The following is a 12,369-nucleotide window of genomic DNA, read 5'->3' as shown; positions in this document are numbered from 1 at the left end:
AATAGGGAAAAGCAGAAACAGAAGATTCATTCAATGTAGCTACCTTAAAAAGAAAACAGATACAAAGGCCCAGATGTCCCCTTCCCCAGAGCCATCTCCCCGACCTGATATGAGGTTTAAATAGAAGGCAGTAACTATGCACAGTCAAGCTGGTAGAGTGCTGTCTGCCTCATCACTGACACATCATTGTCTATGCTCTTGGATGTCAGCACTGTGTGAAATCTTTCTGGAAGGCATTTCCTTCCAGATGACACAAGGGCTCTAGGGTTTTGCTTCCTCAGCATGAGATTTCTGGGGAATTCCAATTCTCTGGGCCCCATAGCCATATACTACTAGCCATAGGGAGGGACACTAGTATCTTGTAATATCTTCGCTACTTTGGGGGTTTGAAAGATGACTAGTAAATAACTTGCAAATAGACCTGAGTTCCAATCCCTAGCACCCCTATAAAAAGCCAGGTGCAGTCTGTAATCCCAGCACCATGAAGGTAAGGATAGGAGATTCCCTGAGGCCTGATGACAGCTGAAGCGGGTGAGCTCCAGGCCAGTAAGAGGTCCTGCCTCGAAAAAAGAAGGTGGAGAAGCGATTGAGGAAGACACCTGACATCAGCCTCTAGCTTCCATGCTTACAAACACACATGCGTGAGCACATACACATACATACAACTTTGCAAACTATATTTTCCCCCCCCTAAGGCCAGCATGGTTACAGGCTCAGCACATTCATGATTCTTCTTGATGCTCCATAGCAACCAACCCACCATATGTCCCTTGCCTCAAGTTACCAGTGAGGCTATTCCTGGCCTTGTAAGTGAGAAGACCAAGGTTAGGTTGAGGTGAGAAGACCAAAGTTAGGTTGAGGTTGCTTGCAGTCTGCAGGAAGTGTGGGAGTCCAGCTTTATCTACCACCAGTAACAAGGCAATTCTCCGGGTGGCCAAAACCAGGTCTCTCATCTTTCTTTTTGTAGTTTTCAAAAGTGCTTTTCGGGTGTTCAAGGATATAGTATTTAGGCACTGCCCTAAATAACCTAACCTTTCTTCTCATCCCCCTTTTCAATTTACAGAAGAGCTACCTGAAACAACCCAGAATTTCCTCCTCTCTCTTCTAAAAGCAGGGTGTCCTTCAAAGCGGTCTTAAAAAGCTGGCTGCTTTCTGGGGTCACTTAACTGTGATGTAATACAAGGCATAGCCAGTCAAGACTCCTTCTGCTCCAGGCAGCTTCCCTAAGCTTTGATGAAAAGCTCATGATGGAGCTGAGACTTCTGCCTTTGCTATTTACATGTAAATAATAAATCTGTTTCACACAAACTGTGGTATATGGACGTGATGACTTGATTCAGAAAAATAAGTAACCAGTATAAATGGTGGCTCTAATATTGGACCTTGAAACAGTGTACACTAGTGTATAAACTTCTATTTGTGGAGGTTGGCATGGTGATGACCTCTGCTCCTCCTACAGGGCATGAAAATATATTGTTTTCCAATTCTGAGCAGCAGTTTGCAGTCAGCCACATGACCATGATCCCAAGGGGTAGGAACTGAGACTCTACAGTGTGCTGTGATGCTAGTAGGTTAAGAGTAGGAAGTAAATGCAGCTTAAAGTTAGGACATTATTAATGAATGCTGTGTTTATTTGCGTCTATGTGACCCCATCTTAATCTGATCAGCACCGGCCATAGTTACAGCCTCATTGATCTGTGTTATGTATCTATAAGTACAAAATTCTTCCTAGCACTTACCCAAGGTCATAATCAATGAATGTAGTGATTGTTATAATATAAGCTCTCAAAAACTAAAGTGACTCAGGTATGGTGGCACAGGCCAGCAATCCCAACTATACTGCAAGTTGAGATAATAGGATCTAAATTTGAACTCTAGCCTCGGCTAGAGCCCCAATTTAAGGCCAACCTCAGCAACTTAGGAAGAAGGGAGACTCTGCCTTTTTAAAAATGAGTTGAAGACTTGGGAACAGCTCATAGGAAGAACACTTGCCTGGGTTAAATAATAAATAAAATGAATAATAAAAAAGTCCTTTACACAGAAAGGCACCCAAATGGATAATAAACATATTTGACTCCATTTGACATAAAAAAATAGAAATTAAAATTAGAATGAGGTATCGCTACATATTCAACAATGCAGCTAAAATGAATAAACATCTACATGGTGGCTAGAAAGATTACAGAAAAACCTATAAATAGCTACATTTTTGTACTGTGCTGGTGGGCTTGAAAATCATCATATCCCCTTAGGAAAATCTGAAAGAATACTTATGGCTGAACATTTTCATATCTAGTCATTCTACTGTTAGATGTACAGCACAACTGTGTGCCTATGTTCATTAAAATTACGTGTGAAATGCTCAGATTGGCATTACTCACTAGAACATAAACCAGAAACTACTCAAAGGCCTATTTATTGATAACTGCAGAAGGCAGTAGTGAACACAGAGACTTGTAACTGTCTAAAATGCTGAGAACAAGTGACTGAGAGCACTCAGCTATAGATGGGACATCTATAAAAGTGACTGGGAGTGCTCAGCTATAGATGGGACATCTATAAAAGTGACTGGGAGTGCTCAGCTATAGATGGGACATCTATTTAAGAGCCCCCTCCAACTCAACTCTCAAGGAACATTGAAGAGAGGTGTGGTGGCTTGAATGAGAATGTCCTCCATAGGTTACATATTTGAATGTTTGATCTCCAGTTAGTAGAATTATTTAGGAAGGATTAGGAGGTGTGGCCTTGTTGGGGGAGGTGCATCACTGGGGTTGGGCTTTGAATTTCAAAAGCCCAGGCCAGTCTTCCTGTCTCTCTGCCTCTCTGTCTCTCTGTCCCCCTCCCTCTCCATCTCCCTCTGTCTCTGTCCCCCTCCCTCTCCCCCCTCTCCCCCCTCTCCCTTTGTCTCTATCTCCCTGCCCCTTCCCCTCCATCTCCCTCTCTTTCTCTGCCTCCCTCTCCCTCTCCCTTTCCCTCTGCCTGCTGCTTGTGGATAAAATGTAAGCTTTCAGCTACTGCCCTAGTATTAGGACTGCCCTACCTGTGGCCATGCTTTCTGCCATGATGGCCATGGACTTCGAAACCCTAAGTACGCCTCCAATTAAATGTTCTCTTAAGTTCCCTTAGCTATAGTGTCTCTTAACAATGATAGAGTGATAAAACAATAACCAAGATAAAGAGGACAAGAGAGTGTAAGAGCTGAAGGATGAGGAGGAAGGTTTGGAACTGCTGACCTCTGGATATGATGTGCTCACTAAACTTATGAATGAACTCACAGAACTGTAGATATTTGCATAAGGCCTGCACAAGATCAACCAGCCCTCACTGAGGAGTGATTCGTCATTGTTGGTCATTGAGGGATGAAGAGGATATCCACTGAAAGATCACCCATGCTCCAGTGATCACCCTACATCCATGACTATATGGGTAGCACTAATTTGATTTAGTGTATTTTTTTTAATTGTTAACAGAACATAACGTTTTGAGAAGGTATATTTAAGGGATACCAGGGGTAAATGGAGAGAGGAGTGAATATGATCGAGACACACTATAGACATACATTAAGTTTAAAAAAAAGATTTTTAAATGATTGATAACAGATGAGTAAAGAGGTATGGCGGATTCTAAACATAACATTGTATATAAGGAAGCCCTGTATTGTCGTTTTTACTTACTTTTACAACAGGCTTGTCCTAGGTAACTTACTCTGTAGTGCACTCTCACCTGAAACTCACAATCCTCCTGCTTCACCCTTCCCAGAGCTAGGACTACAGACATGCACCAGTGTTATTTGTGTTTCGGTACTAATAATTGGCCATAGTCTTTCAGCCCTAACTCCTTTCACCTATGTACCCTATAGTGGTTAAACCATAGGCCCAACTACAGTAATAGAGACATCAAACAGGTGTGAGCAGCATGACCTGGAAGCTTGCTTTGAGTTATCAGTCTATGCAGATGCAAGCTAGAACTCCATAGTGTACAGTGTATAGTAAATCATGTGTATGGTATGTACAGTGTATATGGTGTGTACAGTGTGTATGGTATGTTGTAGGATTTTCTTTGTCCAGTCACATTAGGGCAGTGGCAGGCCTGTGATTGGACAGGAAAAGGGAGGCAGAGCTAGGGTTTGGAGGACAGATAGAGAGGTAGCAGGAAGGGTGAAGGGAGAAGCCAACATGGAGGCAGACTAACAGTAAGATGATCTTGATCCCATGTGGTTTTAAACAGCCACAAATAACTAAGATTTTTCACAAGGTTAGAATAATTGGGTTAAAGCTTTATCTTTATCATTGGCTCTGAAATTATTGTAATCGCATCTTATAAATTGTGATCTTGTTATATAAATCTGATTGAAAAATAAGCTTTAAGAGTCATGTTTCTCCTTTTTTCATTTTTATTAGATATTTTCTTCATTTACATTTCAAATGCTATCCTGAAAGTCCCCTATACCCTCCCTCTGCCCTGCTCCCCAACCCACCCACTCCTGCTTCCTGGACCTGGCATTCCCCTGTACTGGGGCATATGATCTTCACAAGACTAAGAGCCTCTCTTCCCATTGATGGCTGACTAGGCCATCCTCTGGTACATATGCAACTAGAGACACAGTTCTGGGGTGGGGGTACTGGTTAGTTCATATTGTTGATCCTCCTATAGGGTTGCAGACCCCTTTATCTCCTTGTGTACTTTCTCTAGGGACCCTGTGTTCCATCCAATAGATGAATGTGAGCATCCACTTCTGTATTTACCAGGCACTGGCATAGCCTCACAAGGGATAGCTATATCAGGATCCTGTCAGCAAAATCTTGCTGGCATATGCAATAGTGTCTGGATTTGGTGGTTGTATCTGGGATAGATCCCCAGGTGGTGCAGTCTCTGGATGGTCCTTTCTTCTGTCTCAACTCTGAACTTTGTATCTGTAACTTCTTCCATGTATTTTGTTCCCCATTCCAGGAAGGAATAAAATATCCACACTTTGGTCTTCTTCTTGAGTTTCATGTGTTTTGCAAATTGTATATTGGGTGTTCTAAGTTTCTGGGCTAATATCCACTTATCAGTGAGTGCATATCAAGTGACTTCTTTTGTGATCGGGTTACCTCACTCAGGATGATATCCTCCAGATCCATTCATTTGCCAAGAATTTCATGAATTCATCGTTTTTAGTAGCTGATTAGTACTCCACTGTGTAAATGTACCACATTTTCTGTATCCATTCCTCTGTTGAGGGACATCTGGGTTCTTTCCAGCTTTTGGCTATTATAAATAAGGTTGCTATGAACATAGTGGAGCATGTGTGCTCAAGTCTAAGTGGATCAAGGAACTCCACATAAAACCAGAGACACTGACACTTATAGAGGAGAAAGTGGGGAAAAGCCTCAAAGATATGGCCACAGGGGAAAAATTCCTAAACAGAACAGCAGTGGTTTGTGCTGTAAGATCAAGAATCGACAAATGGAACCTCATAAAATTGCAAAACTTCTGTAAGGCAAAAGACACTGTCAATAAGAGAAAAAGGCCACCAACAGATTGGGAAAGGATCTTTACCAATCCTAAATCTGATAGGGGACTAATATCCAATATATACAAAGAACTCAAGAAGCTGGACTCCAGAAAATTAAGTAATCCTATTAAAAAATGGGGTGGAGAACTAAACAAAGAATTCTCAACTGAGAAATACCAAATGGCTAAGAAGCACCTGAAAAAATGTTCAATATCCTTAATCATCAGGAAAATCCAAACCAAAACAACCCTGAGATTCCACCTCACACCAGTCAGAATGGATAAGATCAAAAATTCAGTTGACAGCAGATGCTGGTGAGGATGTGGAGAAAGAGGAGCACTCCTCCATTGTTGGTGGGATTTCAAGCTGGTACAACCACTCTGGAAATCAGTCTGGCGATTCCTCAGAAAACTGGACATAGTACTACTAGAGGATCCTGCAATACCTCTCCTGGGCATATACCCAGTAGATGTTCCAACTTATAATAAGAGTCATGTCTCTACTGGGTAACTAGGTGTTGAGATGGCTGATCAAGAGGTGTGAGGGGCGTTGTGTAGAAGCGAGTTGAACTCGATAGCTGGGAGAGAATAGCTCAGTGGTGAGAACGTGCTGAGCGGGACCCTGCTGGGACATAGTGTTGTGGCCCATCAGTACCGGTACTAGAGCGGGAACACGGACCAGACGGACAGGTCAGGAGAGATGGCGGGTTGACTTTTTTAATATTTCCGGCAACAGTATGTATAGTGCATATAGTATGTACAGTGTGTATGGTGTGTTTGGTGTATATGGTGTGCATGGTGTGCATGGTGTGTATGGTGTATATGGTGTGCATGGTGTGTATGGTATGTATGGTGTGTATAGTATGTATGGTGTGTATAGTATGGTGTGTTTGGTGTGTATGGTGTGTTTGGTGTATATGGTGTGTTTGGTGTGTATAGTATGTATGGTGTATATAGTATGTATGGTATATATAGTGCCTCCATAGTGGCAAGGGCCTGGGTCTCTTCAGTCCTCCTGCTGTGCCTCCTCTGAGACTTCACCCTTATCCATATCTTACACATACATAATCCAGCCAGTGAGAAGGTGGAAAGGGATGTAGAGGTGGGCTATACCATTCCCTCTAAGGATGCAACGTAAACACTTCACTTTTACCTACATTTTGGATGGCCAATGTAAGTTTCCAGAAGCCAAAGGACCTGGCCTGAATTAGATGCACACACTGCAGTAGCTAGCCTTCAGGGGGTTCTTGTCCTCTTGCATTCATTTCTTTAAGCTCCCCCTGCCCACAGCATTCAGCATGACTGCATGGCTTCACCTTTAGCAATATGGCCACAGCTTTAGCTCACATCTTGTTTTGCTCTGCTTTGCAGTTCAGGAGCTGACAGTATGACTATAGCTGAGAAACACGGGGGTTAGCTATCTTTAAATTCCTAACTCATAGGCTGAACTCAGGCATTCAGTTTGGAGACACTGTGATATGATCATGAATGCAGCCTGAGTGATAAAACAAGCCTTTGGGGCCGGAGTGATGACTCAGCAGTTAAGAGCACTGACTGCTCTTCCAGAGGTTCTGAGTTCAATTCCCAGCAACCACGTCATGGCTCACAACCATCTGTAATGGGATCTGGTGCCCTCTTCTGGTGTATCTGAAGAGAGCAATGGTGAATACATAAAATAAATAAATCTAAAAAACAAACAAACAAACAAAACAAAAATACAAAAAAACCCAAGCCTTTGTTTCTATTCAGACATACCCAGATACACACACACCACATGCACGCATGCATGCATGGACAATGGTTATAAACTATACCATGAAGGTAATTAATTAATTTAGAACAACAGATAACTAAGACAAGTAAGGAAGAAAACCATGAAAGAATGGGAAGCGAATGTAAGCAAGGAGTTTTAGATATAATGTTCATAGGACAGGACGCCTCACTCCTGGGCAAGGAGTCATGGCAGTTAAGCACGCTCACCAGCGCCCCAAGTGGTCCCTGCTGCACACTGCACCTCTGCTGCTGGAGAGCATTACCATTGCTGAGTCACCACACCAACACTTTAACAACCGTTCTTTGCTTATTGTCCTGAATAAGACAACCGACAGCTCAGAAAGTAAAAAACAAAACAAAACAAAAACAAAGACTAGGAAGGAGTATTGAATAACTAGTTTACGTTGCTTCTAGGACCTCACTTTGTTTCATCTCACCAAAAACCCCAGGCTGGAATTACAGCAAACTCAGCTACAGTGGGAATCCCCCACAAGGAATGGCCCCAATCTACCCAGATAGAGAGCCAGCTGGAAATCCAGGAAACACATGAAATGTTGGGGCGACCAGTCTAAATCATGTACCAGAGGAACCCACAGAGGGGTGCATGCACCCCTCAGACAGACACAGAGAGAAGAGGCACGTTTCACTCCCGTGCCCGCAGCAAGGTGGGCCCGACATGGAATTTGCATGAGGGTCTGAGGGATCTGGCAGAGGGAAGGTTCGGGTCCTGGCTTGGGAAAGCCGTGTAGTGGATTGGGCTATGGTGCTCTGTTATTTTCTACCTTGATACAGAAAGAAAGCAACAACAGCTGGGGAGCCTGTTGCCATTTCTTAGAACAACACCTGGCTAAATACCTGGGGGATATATGCATGCACATCAGCTGGGGCTGCTTCCTTACTGCTTGTGATAGGACAGGTTAGTAGATAGGGCAGGTTGTGTACAGAAGTCACATCAACTACCATACAAGACAAGGCTAATGTAATATGTTTATACCTTGTCCTAAAACATAGGCATTGGCAGGGGACTTAATACCTGGCATCTTTCCAGTAGAATATAGCAAAAGAAAAAGTATAAAGATTACTGAGGTCAGAAATTATCCCTGTTTAGCATGTTCACATCTCCTTCCAAAGGTGTCTCTGGTTACTTCTGCAGGTGATCCTGCAAAGGTCACCCTGTGCTTGTGGCTGGAGTGCGGAGAGGGAGGTAGTTTTCGTGGCACAGTATTATGAAAAGTGAAAGTGGACCCAGGTCACCCTGATTCCCCTGTGGTTACAGTAATTTAACATGATGATCATGTAGGAGAAACAAGAGAAAAAATAAAATCTAGGAAAGCAGGATAGTTAGCAGATGGTGGCATTAGAGGTCTGGGTATTTATTTTAGAAATAGACAATCTAGCACTCTTGTCTCCAACGCTCACATAGTCTGGCCACGGAAACCAAGTTGAGACCAAAACAAAAACACAAAGACAGCGTTTTCTCTTTCCAAGTTATATTTAACCAAAGTAGGAGGATTTGTTTGTTTGTTTGTTTGTTTTGCAAAAAAACTTAGATTACCATGCTATTGTCCCTTGTTGGGCACTATTTACCAAATGTTTTTCTGGGCGTGGGTTATCAGTGTGGACTTTAAAACATGGTGGGAAGCAAACATCAATTCGACGTATATCCCGTTATAAACAGTAATGGGTAGGTTTGGGCTTGAGCTCCTTCAGCAATCATTTCTTCAAACCAGATATTTAATTCTGCCTGAAGAACTGAGCTATATTCTAAAGAGATGACTGAAACAAGAATTTTAAGAATTCTCAGCAAGTCCCCCATTTTGGTGGAAGGAGAGATGGCTCAGGAGGTAACATGCTTGCAATGCAAGAAGACCTGAATTCAGATGTCTAGCACCCCTGAGGTTTGCTAGCTGGCCAGGTTGTCCAATTGGTAAGCTCCCATGAGGAACCATGTCTCAAAATTAAAATAAAGGGACTGAAAAGATGACTCAGCACTTGTTGAGCAGTCGAGGACTCTCAGCACTCACATAACAAGCTGGACGCCCTGTGCATGCCTAAAAAGCTAACATGGAGAAAGGAGGATTATTATAGTGTCTCCAGGCAATGAAACAGGAGCCCCAGCTTCAGAAAGCGACCCTGCCTCAAAGGAATAGGTTCAGAGTGTTAGAGGAAGGCTTTGGATGCCTCTTAGCCTTTGCACATACTCAGGTGTGTGCACTAGTGCATACATTCACCCAGACACATACACATAAATAAGTCTTTTAAAAGCAAGGAAGACAGCCAGTGTCAGCCTCAGGCTGCTATATGCACGCACGCACACACACACACACACACACACACACACACACACATAAAATCACTATTTTTGAAAATAATGTTTGTTTCTCAATTTTCACAGTGGTACACACAGCTCAGAGCTGTTACTTGACTTTTATACATGCATTTATATTCATAGTGACTGGGATATATCTCTGGGTCAGATAATTTGAGGTCTTTCTATTGTGTTGTGTTAATTCCAAAATAGCTTCAAATATAATTCAGTCAACATTTTTTGTTGCATCGGGTTAGATTCTTTAAAGACAACAATCAGGGAGGAGGTTAGGGGTTAAAATACATAGCAACATCGTATAAAAGCGTGTGGGTAGAAAAGGGAGAAAGAAAGCATCTCTTAAATGTTTCACTCAGGGGCTGGAGCATCGGCTCAAGAGTTTTCAGATGACATACTGATCTTGCAGAGGACTCGAGTTCAGTGCCCAGAACCCATGTCCGCAACTTAAAACTGCCTGTACCTCCAGCCCAGCCCCAATGGACAGACATAACAGTTCTGTCATCCATGGGTGCCCACACTCACATGCACACACACACACACACACACACACACACACACACACACCTTAAAATCTGTTTCACTAGATCTCTCAGAATTTTCATATCAGAAGAACATACGCCTAGAAAGGAATCAAAAAGCATCTATTCACTTCTAGGGCTGTCATAGCCCAATTCCACAAGCTGGATGGTTTAAGATAACAGATATTCACTCTCTCAGTTCCGGAGGCTACAAATTCAAAGATGAAGGTGTGAAGGATTGGCGGGATTGTGTCTTCCTGGAATAGTTTCTGATATTGGCCTGAAATCCTTGGTATCCCTGGCTTGTAGCTCCATCACAGCAGCCTCTCCCCTGGGTGTCACACTTCTCTGTGTCTGTTTCTCTTCTCTCTTCTTACAAAAGCTCAGATGCGGTCAGTGTGACTAACTTAGTGGTTGCACATGCGAAGGCCTCTTCCCCAAACACAGCACCTTCAGAGACACCAGTGTCAGGAACTCTACACTCCAGGGAGTCCAACTTGAGCCCAAGAGGGGTTTCCAAAGTATTCTTTGCTCAAATCATTTCAGTGCCATTTTCCTATGGCTCCTGAACATTTTGGTGTACATTCCTTAATAATGAGGGCAGCCCCTTAAGCACCCAGAGCATACCCGTGAAAATCAAGAATTTAACACTGACACACTTTCCCCTCTAATACATGAAACTCTACTCAACTTTTTCAAGTTGTTCCGATAAAAGATTCATAAACAAAAAGTAAAATCCTCCCCTTCCCTCACCTTCATGACCTAGGATTCAATGTGTGGACCATGCAATTGTTGTGTTACTCTGATCTCTTTCAAGGTAGAAAAAAAAATCCCCAGATGTCCCCCTTTCTAATGATTTTGATGTTTTTTTGAAGAGCACAGTAACTTTGCAGAGTGATTTTTAATTTGCCTTTGTCAAGATTCAAACAAAGCTGTGCATTTTTGGCAGGAATCCCACGGAAGGGTAGTGTGGTTTTCTCAGTGTATCATGTCGGGAAATGCATGGTGATGGCTTGCCCTGTTATTGGCACTGTAGACTATCATCACTTGGTTTAAGATGACACATGCTGGGTTTCTCTACTGTGGGGCCTTTAAATAATTAATAAGCAGATGATAAGCAATTTGTGGGGAGACACTTTGAGGCTATGTAAACATCCGGCTCCTCATCAAACTTTTACCCACTGGTTTTAGCATCCGTGGATGTTTTTTGCCTGAATCATTTATGGATATAAAATGGTAATTTCAGACTTCGTCATTCCTTCTAAATTAACTAGTACTCTCCTTGCACTGGAGAATAACCCTTTTCAATTGTTTATGCAAATAGGGACTCGTGGATCTTTACTTTATTCGATGGGTTATAATATGTTACTGTTGCTACTGGGATTTCATTCTGGGCTGCCCTCAGTTCCCTGATCACTGTTCATCTCTGTTAAATTAATTCATACAAGACATCCAAAGAACAGAGTAGAAGGTAGGCAGCATTTATGACTCAGAGCTTACTAAGGTGAGGAATTCTCAAGGGAGAATGTGGTCAGTGGCTAAATCGACCATTGTGCCAACCTAAGAATTTTAGATAGGTTTGATACTATTTCTTAAAGTTTCTGTAATGTGTTTTGTTGCCCAAGTGATTGACAGTCCTATTGTTAGTAGCTATATTTAAGGCTTGATTTCATTTATTTATTTTGTGTGTGTATGCATGCATGTGTGTGTGTGTGTGTGTGTGTGTGTGTGTGTGTGTGAATGTAGATGCATGCATGAGATTACCAGGCTAAGGCATCAAATATCCTAGAACAGGAGTTACAAGTGATACTGAGTCACCCATTGGACATGTAGGTAATTTCTGCAGTGCCCTTAACCATTGAGCTATCACTCCCAGCCCCTCATTTGGGTTAGCTCTTGAGGAAGAGGAAATAATATAACGTTGGTCTTTACTAGATAGTAGCTTATGGACTCTTGGGTGGTTTAGAATTCCATATCTCTACCAAAAACCAAAGATACAGCTCGTTCCATTGGAGGCCTGCCGATGGGAGTGGAGTCCAGTCTCAACATTTAAGCTTACTAATATCCGATTGGGTACCAAACACTATTCTTATGTTTCCTGTCATACATGGCCAGTGAGAGCCCTTTTTTTCTGCCCTTTCTATTCTCCTACTATTTGAGCACTCCCTTGCTTTATGATTCAGTAAAATGTCCCAGACTTATGTTGTCTTTGACTAAGACAATAGAATTAACCATTTCTCCACCATGGCATGTTTT

Source organism: Mus musculus, chromosome 14 (genome assembly GCF_000001635.26).
Source record: "Mus musculus strain C57BL/6J chromosome 14, GRCm38.p6 C57BL/6J".
NCBI lineage: Eukaryota > Metazoa > Chordata > Mammalia > Rodentia > Muridae > Mus > Mus musculus.
The sequence above is the reverse complement of the archived record's forward strand: the minus strand, read 5'-3'. Positions refer to the sequence as shown.